Source organism: Nelumbo nucifera, chromosome 2, assembly GCF_055504915.1.
Source record: "Nelumbo nucifera cultivar China Antique chromosome 2, China Antique-T2T, whole genome shotgun sequence".
NCBI classification, from domain to species: Eukaryota; Viridiplantae; Streptophyta; class Magnoliopsida; order Proteales; family Nelumbonaceae; genus Nelumbo; species Nelumbo nucifera.
In genome coordinates this window covers 107,292,149-107,307,043 of record NC_142650.1, presented here as the reverse complement: position 1 = coordinate 107,307,043, position 14,895 = coordinate 107,292,149, and the positions used below count along the sequence as shown (strand labels likewise).

At 36.8% G+C, this 14,895-nt stretch overlaps 1 pseudogene; it reads left to right on the top strand.

Moving 5' to 3' along the window:
• The first annotated feature begins 403 nt into the window (after positions 1–403).
• LOC104603572 (plasmodesmata-located protein 8 pseudogene) lies at positions 404–12,498 on the top strand (annotated as a pseudogene).
• Positions 12,499–14,895: the final 2,397 nt, after the last annotated feature.

The following is a 14,895-nucleotide window of genomic DNA, read 5'->3' as shown; positions in this document are numbered from 1 at the left end:
TGTCTAAAATTGATATTTGATGAGAGATCTATAAGACATTTTGAGAAAAGAAGGCAAGAGAAATAGCGAATTTATTGTCAATTTACAAAGGCGTGTTATTGAGTCTGGTCAGATTAGACCTTATAAGCCCAACTAGTAATGGGGTCGGTTCTGGGCTCGAACTGGGCCTGAATGTTTTCTTATCACGTCGGGACGGGTATACAGCCCATTGACAGCCCTATACAGCAAGCAAAACAAGGTTTGATCTTTGATGAGCTTTTACTTGGAAAATTATTTATGATAAAAACCATTCCTTTGTAGTATGGATTATAAGGTGTTAGTTTGTAGAACTTCAGTTATTTTTCTTGTCATTTTTTTATAGACAAAACTTTTTGTTTTTTCACCCTGCTTTACATGGAAACTAATGGAGTCAAAGAAGGAAATTTCAGCTGAGATCTTAATGAGGGATGGAGGATGTAAAGACCATTTGATTGTGAGAACGCATGAAGACCGAAACCAGATTCAGAAGGTACATCCTTGTGAGCATACTGAGATGGTCTTTGATATTGTGCAAGGTTCAAATTATCACAACCTATGAGTGCGTGTCATATAATATGTATCGATCTAACATGGATGGAAGGGGGGCAACCATGGGGTAGGGGTGTCAATTGGATTAGATTTGGTCCAATTCGTACTATGTGAGTCCATTACAAATGGATCAGGTCCAATCAATCCAATGAATATTTTGAACCATTTTGGACTGATCTAATTTGATGTTTAGACTGGACCATCCAATTTGTTCAAATTCATTTTAACTTAGATTGGTTTCAATCCAAACCCGGTCCATTGACACTTATATATTCTTATCTTATATGAATGGACCAGATATTGGCTCAATCCAACTCAATCCAATATAAGGGTCTCTTTGGTTTGTAGTCAAAATCGGAATTGGAATCGAAATCGAAATAGTCCATTCCCATAGTCTGTTTGGTTCAGACAGGAATGTGAATAGGAATTAAAATCAACAGGAATGGGATTTCATTCCCAAGGGAGGGGCAGGGAATGGCCATTCCCTCAAATGGGGTAATGCCATTCTAGCAGGAATAGGAATGGGATTTCGATTCTGCCCAACCGAACAGTTGACCCATTCCGATTCCGATTCTAGACCCCTATTCCTGCAAACCAAACAGACCCTAAATTCATTACGGGCAGACTAGGTCATTCAATCCAATAAATACTTTGGACCATTGAGTCTAAATTGGTCTAATTCAATATGTCATGTTGGTCCGTCCAGTCCATCCAAACTAATTGTGGTTTGGACGAGATCCAATCCAAAACTGGTCTATTGACACCCTTAATTGGGGAGAGAAGGCAAAACAAACATAAATGTATTGGACCTAGGGGTGCAAATGGATCAGATTATAACCTGATTTGATCCTATTTGGTTGAATTCGGGTCACCCCCTATCCGATTAGTATTTCTTAAAAAAGTAACATGGACGTGCCTTTTTTTTCAGCACTTTTTGAAGAAGTGCTTCTTCATTCGAATGGGACAAACTTGTTCCTATTTTTTCTTTAATGACAAAACTATCCCCACTCGAGTTTATCATCTTCTTCCATTTGAAATCCTACAACAATAGGTAGTGGCGGAGTTTGGTTGAAGGTCCACCGGCGATGTTCGACGATGAGCAAAAAACAACCGACGGAGTTGGGTGTATAGTTAATACAGTCGTTCTTACAGGTCCATCGCTTTTCCCTTCCTACAGCCGTTCTTATAGGTCATGTAAGCGGTGAACAGATCAACACTAATGCAAAAGCTGAAGAATTCAAAACACTAGTGAAACAAGAAAATTTCCTTGAACCTAACTGCAGAAAAAAAAAAGAAAATAAAGAAAATCTGAAGCTACAATTTGTGGAAAGAAAACTAAGAGATTGGGAGAGAATTACCCTAAAAGTGCCCATTTTCAGATGAGAGGAGGTACGGCAACACCCAACACCGTTCTCAGTGTAGGAAGGGAAAAGTAGAGGAGGTTCTTACAATACATGTAAGAACGGTTGTAGGAAGGGAAGGGAAAAGCGGTGGAGGTTCTTACAGTGCATGTAAGAACGGCTGTTGGAAGGGAAGGGAAAAGCGGTGTTGGGTGTTGCCAGTGAACCTGTAAGTGGTGGAGGTTCTTACAATACAACACCTAACACCGCTTTTCCCTTCCTACAGCCGGCGAAGGGTCCTTAAGGATGGGTTTTCTTGAATAATCTGAATTTCCAATTATTGATTTATATGTATAGTTAAAATTATAATATTTTAATTTTTTTGTTGATTTATATGTATAGTTAATATTATACTACTTTATTTTTTGAAAAATCTGAATTTAGTCATCCTATTTTATTTTTTTTAATTTGATATTGGTGGTGTTTTTTTATTTTCTTGAATAATCTAAATTTCCTATTATTGATTTATATGTATAGTTAAAATTATCATATTTTAATTTTTTTTGTTGATTCATATGTATAGTTAATAGTATCCTATTTTATTTTTTGAAAAATCCGAATTTAGTCATCCTATTTTATTTTTTTTAATTTGATATTGATGGTGTTTTTTATTTTCTTTAATAATCTGAATTTCCTATTATTAATTTATATGTATAGTTAAAATTATCATATTTTAATATGAATTCTCTATTATTATTATTTATTATTATTATTATTATTATTATTATTATTATTATTATTATTATTAATTGGGTCCACATGGTGATTCGCATGTGGGCCCATGTGGGCTCTCAGTTGTCATTATGTGGCGTTTTTACATTGAAATGTATAACATGTGAAAAGCATTGTATATATGTATAAGTAAAGTGAGGGCTAAAATTATCATTTGTGTCAATATAAGCACTTATGGGGAAAGTAACTTACCAAATATCCCCACCCTAATAAGTGATTTGGCAAGTGGGTCACCAAAGAACCTTAAATGGGTGTTAAAATAAGTACTTCTAAAAAGTACTTGTGTAACAAATGCTTCTTTTAACAACCACTTAATCATCAAACAGGGTTTCAGTTCTATCAGATCTGATCGGATCCGACATAAACAATGTCAAATCATATTCAAATATACCCTAATTCAAATATGATCTGATCAATTTGCATCCTTAATTAGAGCATAAAATAAGTAAGTGGAGATTCTGGGGCATAGGGGGACTAAAAAGCTTCCTGGGTCCCCCTTGGCTCTACCCCTGATCAAAGCGAGAGGGGTTTGAAATGACTACATGTCAATACTTTGAACCTTGGTAGCATGTTGATGCCGAGCTGTTGCATTGCTATATAAGCAGTATATATGCATTTTGATTTTACCAAACAAAAATCTTATTTGTTTGGTTGAATCAGTTTAAGTACAACCGTTTGTATTGCTCTTTACCTTGAAAGTGAAAGTCATTTTTGGAATAAATAACATTTAACCCTTTCTTGCTCATGGGAAATATTTTATCCTATGTGGTGTGTGGTAGTATTTATATCAAACAACAATAAATAATTTTGATATTATACTGTGTGCCTGAACTGTTTTATTCCTGATTTTTAATGCTTAAATCAACAATAAACATAAAACCAACACAATATCATAATACCAAACACTGCATGAATAAGCACTTGTTTTTTGCCATAATTTGAATGGGCAGGCCTGGCCCACAGCCTGAACCTGAAGAAGTGTCAAGTTTTCGTGGGCTAAGCCCAAAGCTTGGCCTGTGAAACTCACCACAACTTTTCAAAATGTCTAAAACTCACCATGTAGTAAGTTTTTATTTTCCAAAACTCACATTCCGTTGGTTCACCGTTAATGCTTCTTAACAGATGTGTCCATGTTAGCATTAATAACAATTTTCATGACCAAATTACCCTTGAATGGTGAGTTAGAGGAAAATTGGTCTTTTTCAGTTTTCAATTTTCTTTTTTTTTGCATTTTTAATGTATTGTTATAATTTCCAATGTTTTTTATAATTTCAGTTTTCAATTTTTCTATTTTCTGTGTTTTTCTATAATTTTTTATGTTTTACTACAATTTTTATTTTCTGATTTTATTTTTCAATTTCTATAGTTTCTATAATTTGAAAATAATTTTTTATTTTTTTTTGCAATTTCCATAATTTTTTATATTTTGTAATTTCTATGTTTTTATGTAATTTATATTTGAAATTTTTTTGAACATTTTCCTTTTTTCATGTCTAAATATTAAAATGATAATATCTTAACAGCCATTAATTTATTTTGTATATATTTTATATTTTTTTATAAAAATTAAAATGGTAATATATTAACGCCGGTTAATCTGTTTAACATCATATTAGACACGGTGAGTTTTAAATAATTTCCTTGATTCAATAGCTTGAAACTTCACAACGCAATTTTTTTTTTTTTCAGTGATTCTAATTTCTAAGCCAATGGGTGATAAACAGTTAAACACAATAGAGCGCTCATACTAATGAACATACTGATTGGATAATCAAATGAGCTAAAATCTTGATTGAATAAGTGGTCCCTCTTAGAGGGCCAGCCACATTGATTTGGATTGTACTCAATGAGCTAAAATCTCAAATTTAAAACTTATTATTCATGCTTATTTATGCAGCCCAATTCTAAGCTGCCACGTGATCCAGAACGGAATGCTCTACGAACTCGGCGATGACTTAAGCTGGCCTATTCGTCGATCTGACCAACCGGTCTCAGCCAGATGCCTGTAATGTGCTTAGATCTCACGATAAAGACACCAACTGAGAAATTCCAGCTGGGCCCGGCAGCCATCTCCAAATAGCATGGTTTTCAAAACCGGATCGGACCGGATGGTCGGACCGAAAAAACCGGAAATCGGTTAAGTGACCGGTTTTGGTTTTTCACAAAATTGAAAATTTGCTCAAAATCGTTGTTTTTGGTCAGTAAATCGTTGACCCGGGCGATTAATCGTTCAAATTGTTTAAATGGTTTTCACTGTTTTTTTATATTTTTTATTTTTTTGTTAGAATGGACCGACCGTTTGATCCGATAACCAGACTCTTGACCGATTCAGTCTCCGAGTTTTTTTTTTTTTAAAACCATGCCAAATAGAATTAGGACTTCTCGACGAGCACAATGTCGTGAGAAATCTGTAGCAAAAGGTATACTGTATGCACAATATAGCCCTCATTTTGCTTTTATCTTGTCGTTTTGTTTTCATCATAAAATTTAAAATTTTAAATTAAAAAAAAGGGTAAATTACAAAGATGCCCTGTACTATGGAATATGCTCCCTTCCGTCCAAAAAGTTAATTGTAATATTTTTTAATCCTTATAATAATTATTTTGGATGAGAAAAATACTGTTTATCTTCCTCGACCTCAAGAACAGCAGCGGCGGTAATCCCCATATGGGAACGGGATTGTGAGGCGGTAATGTAAGAATAAATTAGGGGGAGCAAATCAATCCGTAATCTTGCAGAATCATACCAATATCATTCATGTACGAAGAACAAGAAGACATGTTGCACCCCAAAGAATATCATGCTGCAGTTATCAAGGAGGTTTAAACGTGCATACCTGTATCCATCGCAGTAGTAGAAACTTTTGCGGAATGAGTGATGAATCAATGGTAGGTCGATTGTGGTTTTCCTCAGTTAAATCTTCCTTTTTCCTTAGGTTTTCTCAGTTCTTGACTCTAATGGGGTAGAGCAAGAGGGCGGCTAGATGATTTAACATATTGGAAACCATAACCTAGGAGCCTTTATATTTTGACCTAATAGGATCCCATTAAGCCTATATGGGCCAAAATGTGGTATCCACTCATTAAGCCCCATACCCTTTTATTGAAGTCTACGGGCTTTGCCTAAATGAATCACTTGATTTAGCCCACTTACAAGATAGCCCATCAATGCAATTGTTTCATTGAATATGTAAGCCCACTTAACAGAGATTAAAACCTAGCAAGTAATCCTCATACTTTCATCTACGGGGGCTGCTCTCCACACAAATACCAACCCAGCTCATCCTTTGAAGCCAACCTCAACTCCCTACTGTCCTCCATTGCAATCTCAGCCTCTCAGTCTGCTTATAACAGCTTTACAGTGGCAAATGGCACCTCAATGCCGGCGGATGCAGCGATCTATGGGCTATACCAATGCAGAGGTGATTTGAAAACAAGTGACTGTTTGTGGTGTGTTCAAAACGCCATTAGCCATATTAGTTTGGTGTGCCCTTACTCAATAGCAGCTAGTTTACAATTAGAAGGGTGCTTTCTAAGATACGACAATGCCGACTTCCTGGGGAAACTCGACACGGCACTGGTATACAAAAAATGCAGTCGCGATAGTAGTAATGATGTTGAGTTCTTCAAGCGCAGGGACGATGTTCTTGCTGACTTGTAGGGAGCAAATGGTTTTCGAGTTAGCAGCTTGGGGTCTGTGGAGGGTTTTGCTCAGTGTTTGGGGGATCTGAGTTCTACCGATTGTTCTTCATGTCTTTCAGAAGCCGTTGGGAAGCTGAAGAATGCATGCAGGTCGGCGTCAGCAACCGATGTCTACTTGGCCCAGTGCTATGCTCGATACTGGGCCTCTGGCTACTATGATTCCCCTTCAGGTGCAATTCATAATTTCGTATTACTTCTTTTGCATTTTTCCTTGTATTTCCTTGCTTGTGAATGTGTTAAGCAGAAATCTCAGAAAAATCTCACAGAGAGAGAGAGAGAGAGAGAGAGAGACATTAGTACCACTAGACATAGAAGTAGCTAAGCTTCAGTTGATGATCAATAAGGTCATATCATATCCACTACGCAGTGAACTAAAATAGTTCAACAATCTTAAGCTACTATGTCTAACTACCAGGGATATATGTTCAGCAAGAGCAGTCATTTCCAGAGAAAAAGCTTAGAGAACTATGTTTGAAGGGTTACCACTGGCTTCCTTTTATAAAGTTTAGGCAGTAATTAGCTCCTCCACTTTCATTCAAATATCGAAATAATTAAGTAGTGTTTCTTAACGATACGTATATGTGTTTGCATTTCCTTTTCTTTGATGAAGATGTTGAGAAAACTACGAAGAGCAAAATAATTAAGACAAAATTATAAAAACCATAAGAAAGGGATAACTGAAAACAGTAGAACTCAGAGAAGGAGAATAACTTTTAGTGGGAGAAATTCTTTCTCATAGAAAACATGTACAAGAAGGGCCGAAGGCTACAATATATATACAAGTTATGGGGCAGAAAAATAGTAAGTAAAAGAAAAAAGAAAGTCTAACAATAGTAAGTAAAAGAAAAGGAAAGTCTAACAAGATATTATACACCTCTCTAATTCAGAGGATATTATACACTTTCCTAATTGTACACCTTCCTAAATCAGAGGATTTATTCACTTTCCTAATACTCCCCCTCAAGTTGGAGCATGAAGGTCCGAAATGCCCAACTTGCATAGGAGAAATTGAAATTGTCGCTTGCCAAGACCTTTAGTGAACAAATCCGCTAACTGTAAATGTGATGGAAGGTAGCGTGGTAAAATTTCGCCAGAAAGCAGCTTCTCACGTACAAAATGACAATCTATTTCGATGTGTTTAATCCTCTCATGGAAAACGGGATTGCTTGCAATGTGTAAAGCTGCACTGTTGTCACAGAAAAGACTAGTGGCTCCTGATTGCGGTGTTAATAATTCACTCAATAGTCTTCGCAATCAGACTACTTCACTAGTAGCCATGGCTATGGCTCTATATTCTGCTTCTGTCGAGGATCTAGACGTTGAGGGCTGTTTCTTGCTCCTCCAAAGAATAGGAGAAAAACCAAGTTGGAAGTACAAACCCGTTACTGATTTTCCGGTCAAAGGGCAACTTGCCCAATATGCATCGCAGTATCCTCGCAATACCATATCATTCTCACTATTTAGCAATATACCTTGCCCTGGGCATCCCTTGAGATATCTCAGAACATGCAACAGGCCGTTCCAATGTTCAACTCGGGGTTGCTGGACGAACTGGCTAAGCACATGCGCAACATAAGTAATGTCGGGCCTCGTGATTGTCAGGTACAATAGTCGTCCCACCAATCTTCGGTACTGATTTGGATCAGAATGAAAATCCCCATTGTCGTACCCCAAATGATGATTTTGCTCAATTGGGGTGTCTATGGGTTTGCATCCAGTCAGTCCAGTTTCTTTCAAAATGTCCAGAACAAACTTGCGTTGATTCAGAAACAATCCAGTAGTGGACCGAGCTACTTCTATTCCAAGGAAATATTTCAAATTTCCTAAGTCCTTTATTTTGAAACAACTGTTGAGATACGCCTTGAACTCTGCACACATTTTTAAACTGTTCCCAGGTAGTATAATGTCATCAACATACACCAAGAAACCAGGAAAGATGTTTCCCTTTCTGTATATGAAGAGAGTGCTTTCCGTAGTGGATTGCCTAAAACCATACTCACGCGAGGATGCTGTCAACTTTGCGAACCAGTTTCTAGAGGCCTGTTTTAGGCTGTATAGAGACTTTTGTAGCCTGCATACTGCATTTGGTTTTTTGGAGCTGAAGCCTGGTGGGAGCTTCATGTAAATTTCTTCTTTGAATCACCATGCAAAAATGCATTGTTTACATCCATTTGATGAAGTTCCCATCCCTTTGCTACTACCATTACTAAAAAGACACGAACAGATACATGCTTTGTTACTGGAGCGAAAGTCTCTGTATAATCCTCTCCCCATCTTTGAGTGAAACCTTGTACAACCAACCTTGCCTTGAAACGTTCAACGCTTCCATTCGATTTGTACTTAATTTTGTAGACCCATTTGCATCCGACCACTTTCTTCCCTAGAGGCAAACTCACAATTTCCCATGTTTTGTTTTCTTCTAGGGCCTTAACTTCTTTGTCCACTGTCTCAATCCATCGTTCATCTTTGACTGCCTGTGTATAATTGGTTGGCTCATCATGAGAATCGATGGCCACTAAGAAAGCTTTATGAGTTGGACTAAATTTACTATAGCAAATGTAGTGTGTTAGAGAATGGGCATTACCTGCGGCTGCCTTTCGGACTGAGTTCACGTTGGATGGTGGTAGCAATGCATCACACACATAGTCTCTTAAATATCCAGGCCGTTTTCTTTCTTGTTGAGGTTGCTCCTGTCGCCGAACAGATTGCTCATTTTCGTTTCTTTGTGGTGTGCTCATTGCAGCTTGGTCAGGCGCACCTATTCCTTGATGTTCTTCCGAATTTGTTATCTCATCAGTTGTGTGGACGCCTTTCTCATTTGTACCTATATGCTGGTTGTCATTAGCCCCAAGACTCCTTTTATCTCTAAATGGCTCATTTTCATCTTCCACAATCACGTGCTCCCCCTCACTTGGAAGTCGTTCTCCTCTAAGTGCCTCATTGTTGTTGAAAGGAAAGACTTTCTCATAGAAATGTACATCTCGGGATGTAAAGATATCTCCCTTCTCCAAATTATACATTTTCCATCATTTCTTTCCATATGGGAAACTAACGAAAATACACTTCTCAGCATGTTCTCCAAACTTATCATTTCCAATGCCTTGCCTTTTGGCATACGCAAGGCACCAAAAAACTTTAATGTGAGAGTAATTGGGTGTTTTTCCAAACAACACTTCAAATGGTGTGTAGCCTCCTAGTACACTGAGTGTAGTTAATTAGATGAAATGCTTCCATAACACACTTCCCCCAAAACTTCAAAGGTAAATTGGCTTGAAAGCGTAAAGCTCTTGCCACATTGAGGATGTGTTGGTGCTTCCTTTCCACTCTCCCGTTTTGTTGCGGTGTCCCAACACAGGAGGTTTGATGAATGATTCCTTGGCCGAGGAAAAATTTGTTGAGAGTCCCTAAGAATTCTGTTCCATTGTCACTATGAACTATCTTGATATTGACCCCAAATTGTTTCCTAACCATAATACAAAAGGACATGAAGACCTTTTGAGTTTCTGATTTATCATGCAAAAGATATACCCACGTAGTACGTGTAAAATCGTCCACGATGGTTAAGAAATAATGGGCTCCTGAGAGAGATGGAGTATGATACCGTCCCCATAAGTCACAATGTACTAATTCAAATGCACGTGAAGCTTTATTGTCGCTTAAAGGAAATGGAATTCGTGTTTGTTTCGCACGAAGACATATATCATAGTACTCAACATAATTATTATTACGATCAAAACCACATACTCCAGATAAGTACAATAAGTTTTTCTCAGAAAGATGTCCTAGACGCTTGTGCCACAATTCCTCTGTATTCTTCTTGGCGGCCATTGAATGAGCACTATGTGTGTTTCGCAAATAGTACAGGCCATCCTTGATATCACCCAGTCCAATCAGCGTCCGCCGGGTGGGGTCCTGTATTACACAAACATTCAAATAGTAAGTAATAGCATAACCCATATCTTCACTTAACTTTCTTGAAGATATCAAATTACATTAAAAATCTGGAACATAAAGAACACCTTTCAATTTGATATGTCTGTTAATCATGATGTCCTCTATTTTATTCACTTTCAAAGAATCTCCATTTGGGATGACGACTCTTTCATCCCTTCCAACCTCTCGAACATTCTCAAAGGCTTTAAGATTACTAGAAACATGGTGTGACGCACCACTATCAATAATCCAATTTGATAAGCGAACCAAGGAAAAATTCTTACCAGACAGTGCACCATGGATCATGTTTTCTGAATCACCTATACCCAAAAGAGATATTAAATGATCAAGTTGGGCTTGCATGAGGGATGGCATCTGTATAGTGTTGTTTGATGCTCCCACTTCTTCAGTGACAACACTTGCTCGGCCCTGGATGGCATTGGCCGTAGCTCCTTTGCCTCCGCAATTTCCATTGCCTCGTCCTCGACCACGGCCTGCTTTACCTCCATTTCGATTCTTCTAGTGTTCCGGGTACTCGATGATTTCAAAATAGCAGGATTTGTCATGTCCAGGTCTCTTGCAGTGAGTACAAACTACGGGTAGATCAGTAGAGTCTCGCCCTTATCTTGTTTGACCCCTTTGATCTAATTTACCTTGGCTTGCAAAGGCAGCAGCTTGGATCTTCGCGCTGCCCTGCCTTCAATTGTAATTCTTCTCTTGATATCATGGCAAAGCAATGAGTGAGTGAAGGCAGTGGGTCCATGCTTATAATGTTTGATCTAACGGTACCATATCGATCATCAAGGCCCATTAAAAATTTATAGACCTTTTCATTCTCTCTTTCTTCCAATATATAGATCAACGTTTTGCACGTCGATCCGCATACACAAGTGTTGGCTTTAGTATACTGATCTAACTGATCCCATAATCCTTTTAGTTTAGCATAGTAATCTGTGACACTTAGAGACCCTTGCCTGAATTCATTTAATTCTCCCTTTAATTGATATATTCGGGGACCATGTCCTTGATGATATCTTTGTTGGAGTTCAATCCACAACTCTCTAGCATCATCAAAGGAAATTATAGTGTTTTGTATGCTTTTGTCGACACAATTAAAAATCCATGAAACAACCATAGCATTGCATTTATCCCAAGTATTTTTGTCAATGTCATCCGCCTTAGCTTTCTCTAGAGTCCCATCAATGAAACTCAATTTGTTTTTAGATTTTAGAGCTCTTTGAAAGGCCTTTTCCCGAATATGATAGTTTTCTCCATTAAGAATGATTTGACTTAGAAGCATACCTGGACTATCAGACGAGCTCAGATAATACAAAGACATGGGATCACTGATTGATGGAATCTTGAAAGAGGTGGATGAGCTACTACCAGTCATTGCTTCAGATATGAGGTTACTCGAAATACGGCTGGATTGAAGAAGTGGTTCGGCACACACCGAACCTAGCTGTTACGAGTCACACGACTCCTCTTCTTCGATGGGCTCACGCCCTCTGAACAGATCAGTGGTGAAACTCACCACGGCTCTGATACCATGAGAAAACTACGAAGAGCATAATAATTAAGACAGAATTATAAAAACCATAAGAAAGGGATAACTGAAAACAGCAGAACTCAGAGAGGGAGAAGAACTTTTAGTGGGAGAAATTCTTTCTCATAGAAAACATGTACAAGAAGGGCCGAAGGCTACAATATATATACAAGTTATGGGGCAGAAAAATAGTAAGTAAAAGAAAAAAGAAAGTCTAACAATAGTAAGTAAAAGAAAAGGAAAGTCTAACAAGATATTATACACCTCCCTAATTCAGAAGATATTATACACTTTCCTAATTGTACACCTTCCTAAATCAGAGGATATTATTCACTTTCCTAATAGATGTTTTTTTGGCTTTCTCATCGCACCCCAACAAACCAATGGATGAGAGAGAAACACATCAAGTAGACTTGCTTATTTGTAGAAAAATTCCCCTTACTACTTTTGCTTTTTATGGCTGCCTACAGATATCTCCACCGATGACTAAATCGGAAAGACGGTGGCAATAATCATTGGAGTACTAGCAGCACTCGCTTTGTTCGTTGTCCTCCTTTCCTTTATGCAAAAAGCATGTGGTCATTACGGCTATAGAGATGAGATTAAAGACAGAGAATAGAAAAAAGGAAACATCAGAAATGGGTTTCTTCTGTCCTTTCATTTGGGAGAATGGGAAGAGAAAGAATGAGAGAAGACGGTGAGGGAGGGGAAAATAAGAGGTTAAATAGGTTTTAAAAGAAAAAGGGCAAATAAAGAAAATAGAAAAAGTTTAGTGGGTATTTTGATAATTTAATGCATTCTGTTGACTTAACGTTAAGGGGTTTTTTGTCTCAGTCATATAGTACAGGAGGGTCTTTGTCACAGACCCCATAGTACACCGGGGGTCTTTGTAATTTATCCTAAAAAAACACTTTTGTATATCAAATATTAATACACCTTACTATGCCTCTATATCCAATTCAACAAATGAAATATTGTTCACCCAATGTTATCAAATAGCACCCCGGTTTTCCTAAAATCTATCTTTCTCTCATGTTCCTAATCATCTCATTTTCTAAAATTTTTCCTAAACTGTTCCTTCCACCTAAAATTTCCTCTTAAAACATCTCCTGATCTATCTTACATGTCAAATAAATCATCTAATTTTAACATTTCTTTCCTTCTATCTATTTCTATTTCTCTCTCCACTTTGCAAATACATACATTTAATTTTTCATCAATGTATTAAGATATTAATGTTTTAGTTAAAACTTTTTTTTTTTTTTGAAAACTGTTTAAGCTAAAATTTCAAATATTGAAATAAGATGAGTAAAAATATACAAATTACTAAAAAACAGGTAATACAATAAGACAAATAATAAAAGTAAAGAAAAATTTTATCCAAAAATAGTTTGTTTTGGACTAGAGAGAGAGAGAGAGAGAATACCATCCATCTTAGGTGGTTGTAAACATCCTAAAATATTGGAAGATGGTTGTCATTGGTTGATTCCCTAATTATGTGGCTTTAAAAAGTATAAAAAATTAAAAATAAAAAAAAAATGAAATGGAGATTTTAGAGCAAACTTTGAAGGAGAGCAAGGGTGACCTGTGGACTGCTTTTTTGTTTTTTAATTTATTAATTAAAATCAATAAAAATATTTTTAATTTAACTTAATAAAAAGTAACTCTCCCTAATCCCTTCTAGTTTTTTTTTTTAATTTATTAGGCAATACATAACCCAAGAATAATGTTATGATGGATAGGGCTCAGCTTGGCCCAATAAGAAATGTCGTAAGACTCCTATCTAAATGTCACTTAACAAAGCCTATGCATCACAGTTAAGAGTAATGAAATTAATAAAATGCAATAAAAGTAGTAAAAATTAAAATGAATAATAAAAATTAACACAAATTTATCTAACAACATATGACCCAAAAGTTTGTGTTAGACTTGATATCACTCAGGCTGCATTTGGCATTCTTTATTTTAAGAATTTATCTCCTTTTTGCAGTTAAAAATTTATGAACTACAAAAAAAGAGATAAATCCTTAAAATAAGGAATGCCTGCATAGCCCAATTAGTATTATCATAAGGCGCTTGCCATAACTTCTTTTAACATTATCTGCGCATCACATAGGACCTGACCGTAATATGTCTTTATTCGATCAAGGCTTTGCATACAAATATTGTAATGCTACGGTCGATGTTAATCGACCAAGCCTGGGATAAAGTGGACATGACTCAAAATCCTATTAAGGTCAATGTGGGTTACAACTTAAACCAACCCATTGGCATTTCTAGGTCAAATAGTTGAATTAGATAGTTAAATTGCTCAGACCAATCACAAAAATGGTTCTCTATCTGATTTAATTCTAATAGTATTGTATTTACTAATGCAAGCAAAAAGGAATTCTTAACAAAATAGAAATGCGATATTTACTACTAACTCTCTAAGGTCATGTTTGGTGAGGCTTAAAATAAGTGTTTTTAGCACTTATTACCTTTTAGAAGGCAAAACTACCCTCAAAAGGCGTTTGATGAAAAAGCAGTAAATGGGCCTTTTCCATCGAAAAAGCCCATTAGGAAAAACAGTTGATGAGTGGCTTTTGGCTTCTTACGTTTTCAAGAAGTGCTTCTCCTTATTCCCCATCCCGGTTTTGCCAATTTAAAGCTTTCTTAATAACTAGAATGCCCCCATCAGCTCTAAAACCCTTGCTCCATTTTCTTCATCACTTTTCCTTTCTATTATCACTTCTCCCCACTTGTAGTGACGGTGAGCTACAACCAGGTTCTATTTCTAGCCCTTTTTTTTGTTTTTTGTTTTCCCAAAATAATTGATCAAATATTGATTACCACCACTTAGGGATGGCACCGGGACATGTTCGAGGAGGGTTTTGTAAATTTTAGACCCTACCTACCTCCCTAAACCTCCTAACCCATTCCTGCCCCAATACTAATAGTAGGTTGAATTTTGAGTATCCAAACCCTCCCTCCACAATTTAAAACCTTCCCCAACCCTACCCTCCCCATATTCAAG